The sequence below is a fragment of the Lycium barbarum genome, chromosome 10 (assembly GCF_019175385.1).
Source record: "Lycium barbarum isolate Lr01 chromosome 10, ASM1917538v2, whole genome shotgun sequence".
In the NCBI taxonomy this organism is placed as follows: Eukaryota; Viridiplantae; Streptophyta; class Magnoliopsida; order Solanales; family Solanaceae; genus Lycium; species Lycium barbarum.
The window spans coordinates 1,692,753-1,699,214 of NC_083346.1; the positions used below are offsets into that span (position 1 = coordinate 1,692,753).

Consider the following 6,462-nt stretch of genomic DNA (forward strand, 5'->3'; position numbering starts at 1 on the left):
TAGCCAATGCATATATGCGGTTCGAAGGACCGCTAGAATCAGAAACCCCGCCACGGCCTCTACCGCGGCCCGCTGGTGCTGGCATACCTCGCCCCGCAGGGCGCATAACTGAAGAAGTGGAAGACGAACCAGTAACTGATCTCGTCGGCTGAGCTGCACCACTAGAACCACCCGTCAACGGACAGTCTCTCATAATATGGCCCTAGCGGCCACAAGAAAAACAGGCACCCGTAGCTCTATAGCACTCTCCTGGGTGCGACCTCCCACAATAAGAACACCGGGGCATCGGTGGCCTAGACTGACTGGGACCCCTGCTCGTCTGCGAACCCGAGGCTCTGAAACTCTGGCCTGTCCCAGAATACTCTGCATCATTAAATCGTCTACCTGTAGACTGTGGATGTGTACTCCGGCCTGACTGAGGGGGATATCTGCTATACTTCTGCTGAGGCTGCCCGCCTCGAGACTCCCCTGAATAACCGGCTGATCTAACCCTCTTGGGCTGCCTCCTGTCACGATCTCTACCCGACTGATCCTCTCTGTGTCGGTCCTCCATCCCTTGCGCATAATCCTGTAATCGGGCAATGTCCATACTAGTCTGCGATGCCATCGCCATACAACTGTCAATCAAGTAGCGATCCAACCCTATCACGTACCGGTGCATCCGGTCAGCCATCTCAGCTACTATGGTACGTGCATATCTAGCCAGAGAATCAAACTCTAAGCTGTACTCTCAGACACTCCTGCCTCTCTGTCGCAGCTGTAAAAATCTGTCAACTCTCGCCCGCCGCAACTCTGGGGGCAAAAAGTGGCTGAGAAAGGCAGCTACAAACTCATCCCACACGGCTGGAGGAGCATCCTCGCCTCTGGACAGCTCCTAAGACTCGTACCAATTAATCGCTACATCCCGTAATCTGTGTGAAGCTAACTCGACAGACTCAGTCTCAGAAGCCCTGACCAGCCTCAGTGTGCGTTGCATCTGTCGGATGAAATCCTGGGGGTCCTCTTCGGGCTTAGACCCGTAGAACTCTGGGGGGATTACAGGTCAAGAAATCACGGACCCTCAAACTGTCACGTCTGTCACCATCATCACCCCCTAGCCCGCGTCTGCGAGCCTGTCCTGCTACTAATGTCATCAACAACTGAACAGCCTCTCTCATCGCCCTGTCCTCCGCCCCTGGCTGAAGAGCTGGAGGCTCGGGCGCTGGAGCCTTTGAAGCTAATGGTGGAGCCGCTCCAGGCTCCTCTGGTGGGGGTGTAGCAGAACCCTGTGACTGGGGTGCAATATCAGGCATAGTCTGAACACGAGCCCGAGTAACTCTCTGTATCTGGCTGGTCTCTCCTGCCACTGCTTTGCCCTTCTGGGCAGCCGTCGCCTTCTTCGGAGGTATCACTGTAAACATGACAATCAGTCAGAAAGAAATCATCCTAATAGCACAGCTCTATCGCACGATCTAAGATCCAAAGAAAGGTAACACCCTAAATGTCCTGTAGCCTCCTGTTTATAGATGTGGTGCACAACACACCGATAAACAAGACTCTACTAGACACGGCCTGTAGACATTCCGACGACAAACCGCGCTCTGATACCACTTTTGTCACAACCCAGCCCCATGGGCCGTGACTGGTGCCCTATTTGGACACCCAAACAGACTTACGTACCAGATCGACATATCAAGGACTTATTCAAGCTTAACATTCATTATTTATACGGTTACTGATAACAGACATCGTCTTAAGCTGTTGCCCGTACAGAAATGTCATACCAAAACCGGTAGGCTGGCGTAATACACATCGCCCAGATATACAAACATATGGGTCGTTTTGGCCATAATAGCAAACGGGACCGCATTAAGGCACAGATCACAAACATAAACGAACAAACATGACCCATGACCCACATATATGTCTACAGGCCTCTACAAACCATAACAGAAACATATGACGGGATAGGGCCCCGTCGTACCCAAATAATCATATATACAGAACATGTATAACAGAAGGTATGTACCAAAAATATGAGCTCCGAATCAAAAGGAGTACTCCAAACAACAGAATAAGTACCCTACACTGGCGGGTCACCTGAACGAACGCCTGTACCTGCGGGCATGAAACGCAGCCCCCGAAGAAAGGGGGTCAGTGCGAAATATGTACTGAGTATGCAAAGCATGAAATACAGAAATCCGAATCATAACTGAAGTGAGGAGTACAGAAAATGGATACAGAATTTGTATATCAAAACCTGTGCTGAAAATATATATATATATATAATGCAAATAAAAAAAATCATGCATAGGGCTCAGGAACGTGGTCGCCACTCCGACGCTGGCGCCACAACACATCGTACTCCAGAAGGTTTCATATCTCCGTACAATCCCCGAACATATCGTATCATCATAACATATCACAACACCAGAACATATCATATGCCATATCACATCATAACGCCGTATATAAGCGGTACCCTGCCCTATGGCGAGGTCTCGGGGACCGTAACACATCATACTGCCGAATATAACATAGTGCGCACGATCACAAAACCGGCCCGGGATCCGGCGAACGATGTAATAGTAGTATGCATGAGCGGAGTAGTACGGAAACCATATGCATATAAGTACATAAATAAATTTCAAATTCGATAGCCAAATATTTTTACAAACATCTGAAGGCTCAAAAAAATAAGGTTCGGGTCAATCGGAATTAGTATGAGAGAGGTACAAACTTTCGAAGTACGGAACCTTCTGAAAATATTTAATAATTCATACTTCGAAATTCAAGTATTATTCATATTAGAAGACTTTCGAACATCATTATGGATCACATATTCATATTAGGAAACTTGCGGATAACATTATGGATCAAATCAAATGGGGACTTTAAGACCATATTTTCATATCGAAGTATTCATCAAAGGCTTTAGTCTTCTCGTTTTTTATTTCGAACAACATTCAAAACATGACAAATAGAATCTTTGAACATCATAAAATATGTATGCAGCCATATGGAATAACTTATGGAGGTCAAAGATGTTAGCCATCCTAGTGGCTCTAAGAATAGGATTTTCTTTAGGAGCATACTTATACGTTATTTGTTCATTCCAAAAAGGTCATGCCAAAAGAAAGAAAGGTAGGCTTTACATACCTCGATCGCTCGCTAGTCAAATCCCGAATCAAGTCTCGGGCTCTCCAATATCTACGATAATATTATCAATTACCAAACATTAGCTACAAGTACTTAGAAATTCAATTCTAACTAGTACTTGTCTACAAAAATTTCGGCAGCATCTCCCCTGTAAATTCAACATCCCCGAGAATTTAACTCGGTCAAATTCATCAACAAACATACCAACAATACCAACAACCATACCAATATCGTCAAAAACCAATTTAAAACGCATTCCAACACTAGTAACCTTCCTTTCTACATAGTTCATCATTATTCAATTCAACTACGTATTTTCAAGCCGATTCCAATGCTCACATATTCATTACTAATTCAAGATCAACCAAATACAATTCAAAAGCATTTCATACAATTCTACCAAATATTCTACAATCCCACTATCACCATATTCCATTCGAAATCTCCACAAATGCGACAAGGTCACAACGTCACATTTTCTTCTTCCAATTTCATCAACAACAACAACAATTCATATTTTAGCAATTCCATTTCCATAATTACATAAAACTATAATAAAATCACACAATTTTCCTACAACACTTACAACCAATTTTCATGCCAATCTTGAACCATTATTCTTCCATTTACATCACAAGGCCACAACACACAAATTTCATACTAAATAAATTTAATTCATCTTCCTTCACCAAAAGACACCACACGGCCACAACACACACACACACACACACACGGCTCACACACCACACACAACATCTCCATATTTTCCATTCAATTCTACTCACTATAACATATATAAATCTTCCACATTATGTAAAAGAATAGAAATTCTTACCTTTTTCTTCAAATCCTTCACTTGCCACCAAAGTGATTTTCTTGCTAAAATAATTATACCACGTTGAAGAGGGTCTTGAGCTTAGTAGGAATACTAGAAAATTTTAATTTTTGGATCAAAGTTGAAGGGCTTCCAAAAAAAAAAATTCTCTTCTATTCGGCCGAATGGCCTCTCTCACTTTTTGCTCCCAATTTTTTTTTTTGTTTCTTGAAGGTTCTAATGTGTAGAAGATTCATGGCCCTTCCTTTTATTTATTTGGGTTTAATTTTTCATGGGCTTGGGCCTCCCACCTTCTTGGCCAGCCACTTGCACCATTGGGCCCTTTTTTTAACTTATTTGTTCCCTAGCCTAATTACTTGGTTAATATTTGTAATTCATGAAACAAATTTTTAAAATTCCAATTCTGCCCTTAGCCTTTCTCGATATTTTCGCATCAATATTTTTCATGAACAACATATATATTTACTAAAACCAAAATATTGCTTTATCTCATACAAGTCACAATTATTTCAATTTATCCAAATATGCAAAATTACGGGATATAACAGACCACACACCAAAATGCAGTTGAAATGGTTCTTGGACTATATAGTTAATGAAGTTTTGCTAAATGTCCCCACACCAAAATGCAGATGAAATGGTTCTTAGACTATATAGTTAATGAAGGTTTGTTATATCTCCCTACACAAAAATACAGTTGAAATGGATCTTGGACTATATAATTAATGAAGTTTCCTATATTTTTCTCAAGCAAGAAAGAATAATGAAGGTTTTCCTTATGAATTTCATAATAATCAGACTCATCACTACTTTAACTATATATTGTAGAAATAGCTTGATGGTTTGCACTACCATTACTACAAACATAGGCAAATTAGGCTAAGACAACAAAAATGGCCCCTTGTTCAATCTCTTTCACAACATTTCTTACTTTGATTTTGATAATTGTCCCTTACAAAAATGGTCAGTCTAGATCTTTAATCCACAATGAAGATTGTGGTCCCCGAAGAGCAAGCCATTGTCTTAGTAATGGTCAATTTTATGTTTGCCCTCCTCCAAGAGGAGGGCATGGACCTCGTGCACCAGAACAACGAGTAGTTATAAACGATTATCTGCATGTAAGTCCCGAGCATGATCTTGCAATTGATCATGCTGGACTAAAACAAAAAGAAGAGTTCAAAGATTACCAACCTAAAAGGTCGGGGGATGGTTCTGAATATGGTCGTAGTGCACCAAAAGAAGGGCTAGAGGTCGATTATTCACCCAATTCACCGGGACATAATAAACCAGGACATAGCCCTGGTATGGGTCATGGTGCACCACCAAAACAAGAGTAAATTTACAACCTATCCTAAAAATATATGTAGTTGCATCTGCAAAATAATGGTTGTGTCACATAGTTGGTGAATTTCAATTTCAGATAATAGTAATTTTTCTTTGTTTTTCTTTTTTAATTATTACAAAAGCATATTCATCTTGATACTAACACGCGAAGTAGTTGAATGGTTAATGATTTGGTTCGGTTAGGTTTACGATTTAATTTATACACTGATAAATTTAGAACTTTTTTCAGTACTCACAATCCTTATTACTCCCTCTGTCCAAAAAAATATCACATTTCTATTTTTAAAAATAATTTAACTTTATGAAATGATGTATATCCACACAAATATCTAAGACTTGTTTTAGACCACAGATTTCAAAAGTCTTCCTTTCTTTCTTAAACTCTGTGCTAAGTTAGATGGTATCATATAAATTAGGTCAAAAGGAGTAGTTAATAATCCTAGTGATTGGATTTCTATGCTTAGTCTAATAGGAAATGGCGATGGTGTAATGATTTAAGCTATACATTATTAATATATATAGTTTAACATGTAATAACACATAGCTTAAATATCATTTTTAAATTAAGGTTACCAATCGATAAAGGTTTACTTATAACCATTTTTATACCATCAGCATATAGAATTTAAACTCGATCTATTTTAGAAGATGATCTACTAGATGCTCACATGTAAAATCAAACCTCTATATTGGAGTCACGCTTTTTTTGCTTTCAAGTTTCTTATTTAGTTTAACAATTGAATAATTGATAACTTAAATTGCTAGCTATAGACTATAGTGATAGATACCCTAGGATTAATCATAGATTGAACATCGAAGAGATTAGTTAATGAAAACGCATTTATAAACATAAATGTTTAGTGTCAATTAATTAATAATTAAGTACTTAGATTTTCCTCTTGATCTACAAGATAGTTTCTTCATGATAACGTTTCAACCTTTCAATTACCAGACTTGTACATGACTGATGAGAATCATAGTAAATCAGCGAACATCTGATAAATCTTTTTCGGAAAGCTTCGAAATGACAATATATTTCATTTTTCTTTTATAATTCTTTCTTAAAAAGATCATAATTTCTTTAATTTGGAAGTGGATACACATGCTTTATGCTTCTATTACTTATATATAGTCCAATAATTCAC

At 39.4% G+C, this 6,462-nt stretch overlaps 1 long non-coding RNA gene across 1 annotated transcript; it reads right to left on the reverse strand.

Moving 5' to 3' along the window:
- Positions 1-1,749: 1,749 nt before the first annotated feature.
- Positions 1,750-4,104, reverse strand: LOC132612608 (uncharacterized). The gene is made up of 3 exons (XR_009571903.1): positions 3,974-4,104; positions 3,139-3,189; positions 1,750-2,097 (listed from the first exon to the last, which is right to left on the reverse strand). It is a non-coding gene; the product is annotated as an uncharacterized LOC132612608 (long non-coding RNA).
- Positions 4,105-6,462: the final 2,358 nt, after the last annotated feature.